General features: G+C 37.5%; 1 long non-coding RNA gene across 3 annotated transcripts; it reads right to left on the reverse strand.

Annotated features, from left to right (window-relative positions):
* Window positions 1-1,486: 1,486 nt before the first annotated feature.
* Window positions 1,487-7,015, reverse strand: LOC146559032 (uncharacterized). Of its 3 annotated transcripts, none has more exons than XR_014888278.1 (5): window positions 6,760-7,015; window positions 4,694-4,759; window positions 4,188-4,343; window positions 3,643-3,735; window positions 1,487-3,345 (listed from the first exon to the last, which is right to left on the reverse strand). It is a non-coding gene; the product is annotated as an uncharacterized LOC146559032 (long non-coding RNA). The 3 variants fall into 3 exon arrangements; XR_014888279.1 differs by lacking the exon at window positions 6,760-7,015 and adding an exon at window positions 6,604-6,753; XR_014888277.1 differs by lacking the exon at window positions 6,760-7,015 and having other exon boundaries at window positions 1,488-3,345; window positions 4,694-5,299.
* Window positions 7,016-10,192: the final 3,177 nt, after the last annotated feature.

Genomic DNA, 10,192 nt, shown 5'->3' on the forward strand with positions numbered 1-10,192 from the left:
AAATGCTTGGAGCAGAGTAACCTGTGAGCTGGAGTGTTCTGGGACGTTATATTTGGTATATCCAGACCATCCGTCGGCTCTTACTTCGGAAACATGGCTTAAAAAATTTCTCTTCAACGATGTAATCCGATAAAAAAAACGATCTCTTTACCCGTCGGCTTCCCGTGGCTGTCATGCGACCGGCTATTGCAGTTAATAATACAACAGCTTCTTGCCATTTTTTGGGTTTCTTTTTATCGCTGTGTAACTGAGTTCAATTGAAAGCCTGCGTGCGCTAGTACCTCTTGCCACAAGTTCCCAGAATCCTTTGCGGTTTTACCCCTGAGTGACGTCACATTTTCAATCTTTATCCTGGTGGGCCGGTCTCTAGTCAAAGTGCCCGGGCCGATTTTTTTGTCCCAGTCCAGCCTTGATGGCCATTCAATCCTGTTGACGGCTTTTTCTGCATCCATTGAGATTAACACATTGTCTCTGGTCTCTTTTTTCTCATAAATGATATTCATGACCCTCCGTATATTGTGAAACCCCTGCCTCCCATCAATAAAGCCGTTCTGGTCTATATTAAACAAATATGTAAGACTGCGTTCTTCCATTTGTGCAACATCTCTAAAGTTAGAAATATCCTGTCTCAGAGTGACGCTGAAAAACTAGTTCATGCATTTATTACTTCCAGGCTGGACGACTGTAATTCATTATTATCAGGATGTCCAAAAAACTCCCTGAAAAGCCTTCAGCTAATCCAAAATGCTGCAGCAAGAGTCCTGACAGGGACTAGAAAGAGAGAGCAGATTTCTCCTGTTTTGGCTTCCCTTCATTGGCTTCCTGTTAAGTCCAGAATTGAATTCAAAATCCTGCTCCTCACATACAAGGTCTTAAATAATCAGGCCCCATCTGATCTTAATGACCTTGTAGTACCATATCACCCTATTAGAGCGCTCTGCTCTCGCTCTGCAGGCCTACTTGTTGTTCCTAGAGTATTTAAAAGTAGAATGGGAGGGAGAGCCTTCAGTTTTCAGGCCCCTCTTCTGTGGAACCAGCTTCCAGTTTGGATTCAGGAGACAGACACTATCTCTACTTTCAAGATTAGGCTTCAAACTTTCCTTTTTGCTAAAGCATATAGTTAGGGCTGGACCAGGTGACCCTGAATCCTCCCTTAGTTATGCTGCAATAGACGTAGGCTGCCGGGGGATTCCCATGATGCATTGAGTTTTTCCTTTCCAGTCACCTTTCTCACTCACTATGTGTTAACAGACCTCTCTGCATTGAATCATATCTGTTATTAACCTCTGTCTCTCTTCCACAGCATGTCTTTATCCTGTCTTCCTTCTTTCACCCCAACCGGTCGCAGCAGATGGCCCCGCCCCTCCCTGAGCCTGGTTCTGCCGGAGGTTTCTTCCTGTTAAAAGGGAGTTTTTCCTTCCCACTGTTGCCAAAGTGCTGCTCATACACTCAAAAAAAATGAAACGTTGACTTTAATTAAAATTATTTTGTCAACAGGTTCCACGAAATTGAATTATGTTAGTTTAAAGCAAAAATCTTTAGTTCATCTAATTTAAAAAAACTACTTAAGATTAACAAGACATATTTAAGACTAACTAAATCAAGTTATGTTGTATGAACATAGATGATATATTTTCAGGTTAGATAGTTTAGATTAGTTACTTCAACACATTTCTTATTTGTGGCAGTAAAATGTTAAATTTAAGTTAGATTAATTCAAATATTATATTTTCAGCCACCTTGTGCTTTATTAATTAGTTTTACATAAATCTATTTTGTCAACAGGTTCCACACAAATGAATTAAGTACATCCAACTTATTTTTTAAAATTTATTTTATTGCCAACACATTCAGTGAGCATTTGTGTAAACCCAGTCCAAAATAAAACACAACAGCTCATTAGGGTTAGTAATTAACAGTATGTAGACAGATGCAACATCAAGACTTTAAATTAAATGTCTGTATCTACCAGAAATAGAAGAGAAAAAAAACGCATTGAAGATCCATAACACATTGATAAGATGACACTTGAGTTATGCACATGTGATGCTAGTAAGGTCTGTGAGTGTTTTTTTTCTTTTAGTGTCTAAAATGGATAGCAAAGTTGCTATTTGCAATGATTGCTTAGGGTCAGTCCAGTAACACAATGCCAATGAAGTGCTTTCCTTTAACAATGCAAAGTGAAGTGTCCACCTCAACAGCCACAATTTAAAAAAAAAAAAAAATGTAACAACAACAACAACAACAACAACAATAATAATAATAATAATAATAAATAGTCCACTGATATTAGCAATCAAAGAAAATTACATCACCATCCCAAATAAAACTTTAACAAAACATGCCAACATTATGGTCTAACAATAAAACAGCTTGTCAGCGTTCAGTTTTTTTGCAACAGCACAGCAGTAACCATTTAACACTCGCCACTGTCAACATTTATTTTACTAGTGTTTGGGCAAAAAACTTCAGATGTAAACATTTTAACATGGAAACAATTGTTCGTCTTTAAAAGTCCACAAAATATACATTCATCCTGCATTCCCAACTTGGATGATCTGATATCCTCGTGTTGGTGTTGTTCCCAGACCATCATGAAAATGTTGTTCCAGGTTCAACATTGCAAGTGACCAATCACATTGTTGTGACGTTATTCTATTCCAAGCCATTCGTGCATTTATGAAATTCCAATGTTGCAAGGACAATATCAATTCTGCTTACTGTTTATTAAAGGGTTACGGTTAGGGTTAGGGTCAGTTGATCGGCGGACAGAGGCGGTTTCTCGCAGCTTAAGTACAGTTTTTTGTTTTACGCCGGTTTTTCCCGAAGTCGCAAAAGTATGACGTCACAACATTCTGATTGGTCACTTGCAATGTTGATCCTGGAACAACATTTAGTATGATGATCTGGGAACAACACCAACACGAGGATATCAGATCAACCTCCTAACTTACCCTTATTTTTAGTATGTATTGCAATTACCTTTACAATGCACACAATGTAACACAAACTGAATATGAACATATTTCTACCTCATAACAATATGCCTTGAACGCTAATATACACACCACCCTTCAACATTTCTGGTGCAGTATCATCTCTCAATTAAATCCTTTAAATCTCAATACTTTTGATTGTCTCTTAGCTTTCAGTCTTGAGGTTAACTGAGATTCAGTGCATATATCCCACCCATTAAGAGTGCACATGCAGAGGCCAGGTCTTCCAGGTCATGCAGGACACACTAGATGGTTATACCCACATCGGCTGGAGGAGTGCTGGCATCAGCTCTTTCGATGGTAAAGATAGCAAGGGTAATTTGTTCCAGCTCCCTCTGAACAGCTGTAGCTTAGACACAAAAACATAGAAAAATGGCATCCAGTTTTAAAAAAAGAAAGAAAAAGGGCCAAAGCTACCCTTTAATGACGTAAACACAATATTAGGAACATGCACCCCAGTGCGCCACTATTTTAGACTACAGATTCAACGATAAATATAAATAGTTTGGGTATACAAGAAGATTCCCCAAAACATTTAAACAGGTTCCATGCAAATTACAACAACAACAACATTACAACATGCAACAACATTAGTTATTCAAAATTTGGTTTAATACAGATAAAAAACTAAACTAAAATTACCAACCAATTATTCTTTGAAGAGGATGCTTGGGTCTTCATTCAGGTAAAAAGGTAGTGCCCTGAGGACACACTCCCTCCCCTTTTCAATGGTTTCCTTCTGTAGAGAGTGGCAGAGATACAGGAAGAGAAAACAGATATACTTTAGGATGACAGAAACTCACATTATACGCAAAATGAATGACATATCCACTGCACAGATAGACATGTACACAAGACCAACTAATCATCACATGGACATGAATAGTTAACCTGTTGGGCAGGGTTTCCACCACATTATATATGTCCATAATGGAGGTAAAGACAAACTAATACATCATCTTTTTTGCATTCAAAACATAACATAAAAACATTCACTTCTGGTTTAACCTAAATCAAGGGATCAGATTTTACATATGTTTAGGTAATTTTAATTTTCCAACGTTTTGAGTACCAAACTTTGTCTTGCTTAATATAAATGTAAGTGCACTGTGCAGCTACCATACACTAGCTGTTTAAATTTGAAAATGATCTTATTAGCCATAATATTTTGCTACCAACAGAATAACGCACCTGTGTGGCTGGGGCCAAAGTTTGTCTAATTTTCTTCCCTGCAACGCCTCCTTTTTTCTTGAAGACTTTTATGAGCTGGTCAGTGTATTGGTCAAGTTGTGTAAAAAGCCTTGGAACATGTGCAGCAGTAGTAATCCTCACATATTCTGCTTCCACCTGAAAATATGTCAACAAACACAACATACTGTACTGTAAATATACATACTATATGTACACATATACAAACTAAAACTAATGTAGTAAGACCTCATTAAAGCTATAATTTTAACACAAACATTTACACAAAATGCTAATGGAGCCATTACAGCTTTTATTGTTATTTATCAAGTTCCAAAAAATATTGATCACAGCTGATCTGAAAAGAATTTCATGCCTCAGGCCCTTGAACTGCAACCTTTACCATGGTTCAGATGTGGAGAAGAAATAACAGGGGCATGGGATGGGTCACAAAAGAAAACTTAACTTATAAAACAGTTTTGTTTTTAAAAGTATAACAGTTCACATACCACATACAAGCTCAGCAATACCACATACACCACATCAGTATAGGAGGGAGCAGGTAAAGGCAGGATCTGAGATTTATAAAGTAAAACAAGAAATTCATTACTTAATTTCAAGAAGCAAATTATTGTTTGAATTACAACTAAATAAAATACTACTCAGAAGAAAAGCAAGAGATTGACACTGCCATGTGCTAACTTTCTATAGAAGCAATTATCACCAGGTCTGTCGACCTCCATTGTCTGTCCACTCATATGTCTTGAATAATTTTATTAAAAAAATTAAGTGTGTACTTTCACAAACTGTAATTTATAACTACATTGATATGTATAACTCCGCTAGGAAACATGCTGTATTTACAGACCATTTTTACATAATACAGATTACTGATAGAGCAGAACAATGGTGTCACAGTGGCTTTCGCCCTTGACTTTTTGGATTTTAAATGTCACTTTATGCTATCCTTGCTATCCTATTCGATATTTCCGACTCTCGGATTACAGAAAAGGAATCCCAAGAAAGCAAATGGAAAAATAACCCCTTGAAAGAATAACCCCATGAACCCCTGTAGCTAATCCCTTAATAAAACAAAAAACAATAAAAATTAGTGATGGGACGTTCTGTATCGAGGCTTCGGAGCGTGTGTCGAGTAATGGAGGGGGCGTTTCCGCGAAGCGCGTATCGAGGCTTGCTTCATTTATGGGAGGAGCTGAAAATGATGACGTCCGAAGCCTCGCTGCCCGGCTGTACCACGTGACTGGTTCATGAAGTGGTTCGAACTTTGCCGCGAGATATGACAGCGATATAAACCCCTCAGACTTCATTCAAAAATGTGGGTGTTTGATGGAGAGTTGCGGTTAGTGAGAGTTTGGAGACCGTTTGGAGGTTTATGAGAGTGAGGAGAGAAAGTCAGGAGAGAATGGAGCCAGCTAAGAAGAGGAGGATGTCCTCCCCTGTGTGGGAACATTTTGATCTTATTCCTCCCAACAAGGTATGTAAATTTCTACAGAAGATGTATTTTCATGATACTGATGGTGCAATACAATTTATGTTGAGCTGTCTTGACTTTTGTACAAGGTGAAGTGTTTTCTATGTGCCAGGGAGCTGGGATATAACAACAACACCTCATCCATGCTTAGGCACTACAGAGCTTTGCATGAGAATAAGGGGGACACAGATTGTGGAGCAAGACCAGGTGAGCCATCAAATGCCATGATAATATAGCATGCAGTAATGTTACTAAATGATATAACAATATTATACAACTGTTATAAGTTACGTATGTGATATTTATATTTGTGCTTTATCTTTATTGTCTTTCCTCAGGAGAACAATCTCAAATAGATGAAGACCTGGTCAGCATGGTGATTGAGGACTCCCAGCCATTTAGCATTGTGGAGGACAAAGGATTCAAAAGATTTGTTAAATCATTAAATCCTAGCTATGTTCTCCCCACTAAAAAGGTCATAAAAGCAGTGAAAATTTAGTTTTTACAGAATAAAATGTGAACAGGCAGGACAAAGCCTCAGTGTGTAGCTGTCCATACCTCAACGTTACAAAAGCACAACCACTGTCCACACCCCAACCACACCTCACCTCACAGTAAATGATCATTTCCATTTCAAGCATTTCCAAATAATCATTTCCCATACTGCCACTATAAATATACACAGTATACTGCCATCACTACAATATAGATGTTTTACACACTCCTTTTGTTGTTGACATTTACAGGCTGTGTGCAAAATGCCACACTCTTCAAATTCATGCCAGCTATTATTTTTACGTCCAGTAGGTGTCCTGCTAGAGCAAATGAAGCTTCATGAAGCTTCGCGTTGGGGTGAACCAATTGGATGAAAAGCTTCAGTGCTTCATGGGGCTTCATCTGCCCATCACTAATAAAAATGTTTCTTACACAGTCCACAAAATAAGCATGTCCAGGACCCAGTAAAACTAATGTAAAACAAGCACACGCAAACGATATAACATGTCTTGTAAGACAAACGCAAAATATAACCATGCTGGACATATAGATACTACACAACATAGTCAAAGAAAAAAGTGGTCTTACCTCTCAAAGAAACAGCAGCTTGGCGCCAAAACAGCCTTTTTCAGTTAAATTTGAAGTCTTGTGCATGAGCAGGCACAAGCCGTGAAACCTTCTTGTTCTGCGCGGTTTCATTACAACTGTTTTTGCATTACTGCCACCTTGTGGATATACAAGGTATATCGATCCTAATTGACTTAACTTAAATGTTATGCGATCAAGTAACACATTAGTATTATGTACGTTGAATAATAGACACAATTACGTAGACTTGATTAGAAAAACACATGTTAACTTAACAAAAACATATATTTTAAGTAAAATGAAAATAAATAATTAATATACACTGAACAATCCACCTCATTCATTTTTTTGAGTGTAGGGGGTCATATGATTGTTGGGTTTTTCTCTGTATCTATGAAGCGCCTTGAGGCGACTTTTGTTGTGATTTGGCGCTATATAAATAAAATTGAATTGAATTGAACTGAACTGTAAAAAATGTCTGAGCCTTTCTGTGTTGACTGCGACATCACTCACGGCACATTTAAACAACAGAAACTAAAGTGCTTTAGAGACTTTCACACTGCAGGTTTCCAGAAAACACAGTTTCAAAATACATGAAAGCTGAAATCTGTATTAACTCATTTTTGCTGCCTTTAAAGGCTAACAGTATCAGTACTGGTTTTGGTAATACTGTGTATGGCACAGCACTACTCCCACTCCTGTGGAAGCTGGTGTGAGTGCGTCTGCTGCTCCATGCAGGCAAAAAGAGAACATGGAGTCAAGTGGGGGTGTTTCTGTTAGTGAAGCATCACAAAGAGCTGCTCTTTTTACTTCTTACCTAGCTGATGTTGAGAGCAGGCTGTAGTCGCATTACATTTTGGACAAAATTAGTGAGAAGCCTCATTTTCAGCCATCCACTGTTGTAGACGGGTTAGCCACACACTTAGATCTGTTAGATGCTTGGGTGTAGTCTCCACATAAAACCAGAGACTCTGCTGCTGGTATTGATCTGTTGAAGAGTAAAGACATAAAAGTCAGACTGTCTGTCTGTACTTTAAACTGCATTTAGAAATTTAAAGCGTTTTCATCTTCAAATTTTCACATAAATCGAAGATCCAATGGTTCCAAACATTTTCCATCTAATTTGAACAAATGATTGATCATTCATCCATGTGTCCTGTATCTAAAGCTTTCCATGGGTAAGTTTGACTGCTACGCTAATATCTTCCCTTTGCCCGTACATTACTGTTGTCTTCTTACTGGGGAAGAAGTGTTTTCATTGCATATGTTGCACTTATGTTCACTTGTAAAGTTATACAGTATCCTACAAATGTGGCACACTACTGGCAGACAATCAAATCAACATTTAAAGTTGAGTCACACAAAACTACATAACTGACAGCAAAACCTGGAATGGAATGATAATAATCACCAGATTGTGACCGTGTAAGTCCTGAGACAGACTTGGATGATGTAACATTCACTTGGTGTCTTGGTGTTCACAGCTCATTGGCCGTGTTTATCAAACAAACTGTGACTGACTTCTGCTCATTCTAGCAAATGTTGGTGTTGTGCAGTCACTTTAATATAAATATTACAAAACTCCGATTGTACATGGGTCACTCAATCCCCACAATTTAAAAAAACAACAACCATGGTACAGTCTAAACTGCAAATGGATTGAGTTAAAAACTATTCAAACCTGTGCTTTATCAAAAATGTAAACAAAACCTCAAAAAGCTCCTCCTTCTTCTTCTTCTTTAAAAAAATAGCTTCCTACATCATCACACTTCACAAAAAGATTCTAACCACAGAAGACGCTGGCGTGTGTGGATCTTGTTGTTTGGGTTTTCTCGTTGCATGGTAGAGTGTGATCTTTCACTATGTGCAGTAGATAATGAAACGTTACCCTGAGCCATGACTCTTAAACTGTGGAACTACTTGTTGTGCCACAGAGGCTCTTTTTCCACTTTTTTTAATAATCATGCAGACAAAGAACTTCAATGAATATGAAACATTTGTTTTTAAGCACTGCACAACCTCCTCTCTCTCTTTTTACCACTTAATTTCTGTCAAACATGTTGCTGACATGAAAATGAGCATGTAGACTTTTCAAAGATGTTGTGTTTGTAACCTTTTCAGTTGGATAGCACTGCATTGTTTTCAATAACATTTCATAATGCTACCCTGGGGAAGGAGATCCAGGAAATGAAGACATAAGTTCATATCCATTAGTCCTGATGCATTAATGTAATGACTGCAACAGGCATTGTTTCCGTTTCCAAGGCTGAGAGAACATGCAGCTGCACAACATGAGGCAAACCTGAGAGTGTGAAATATCTGAATTTTGTCTTTTCATTAATTCAGCATTATTTAATGTCATTAATTTTTGGATTATGATATGGGGTATGCCAGTCTCATCCTTGATCACACAGTCTGGATACATATCATTTACAGGGTTTATTGCAATGTGTGATGCACAACATCAACATAAACTGTTGATGGTTACACTGTACCTGCAGATATGTCTATATCCTTTTGTGTGGATACTTGTGTTATCGTGCATTACATACAGTCCCTGTGTAAGCACCTCTTAAACTTATTTTATCTTTATTTTTCTTATTCTCTTATCTGAAGAATCTGAACGTAAATATCTACAAGCTGCCAACAAGTGATGCCCAACTGGGTTTCAAGATCTATCTTAGCGTATATTATAAACATGTCAGAAATAAAGTCAGCAAATAATGTGTATGAACAATATTTCAATAGTTTGTATTAAGGGCTGTTTGGATCTGCTGTAAATGTCCATCCAGACACCACAGAACACAGAAGTGCCTCGCCAGGTCAAAGCTGTTTTTGAAACATAAAGGAAGAATATGCAGGTGTTTATTTTTCACATTGTCTTTTGATGAATGTAGACCAGAGTCTGTCCCTTCATGGTGTGTCAAAATGATTTTAACCACCCAACTTTTCCTTAGGGAAATCAAGTGAGACCAAAAAAGACCTTAAAAATAAATAAATAAAATGTGCAGCAGTAAATGTAGAGATAATGTTCAACTGTGGTACTATCAACACCTATGGATGCGCATGTGCTTGCTTAGTGCATGGAGAGCTTTATCTGTCACACACAACAAACTCTGGTGAAAGTGTCATCTGAGTTTGTGCCTCTTTGGTAGATTAAAAAAGTAAATAAAGTGCCGCCCTTCGCTTTATAGTTGAGGCATATAAGTGGATGCTATAGGGTGCAAAAGTGGAAACATTAGAAAGAAAGTTTAAATAAATCTAGAAATCTAATAGGAATAAATGAATAAATAACTGACTACAAGAAAAATTAGATAAGTGTGGATAGATGAACTTTTTTGGCATTTTATAAATTGCCTGTATTTTATGCATTTTGCTCAAAACCTTTAAGTCTCCATATAAAACACAAGCAAAAAAACTTCTTTTTTTAACA

The sequence above is a fragment of the Mchenga conophoros genome, linkage group LG14 (genome assembly GCF_057382185.1).
Source record: "Mchenga conophoros isolate Kocher_MC1m ecotype Shallow Benthic linkage group LG14, M_conophoros_male_GT1.1, whole genome shotgun sequence".
In the NCBI taxonomy this organism is placed as follows: Eukaryota; Metazoa; Chordata; class Actinopteri; order Cichliformes; family Cichlidae; genus Mchenga; species Mchenga conophoros.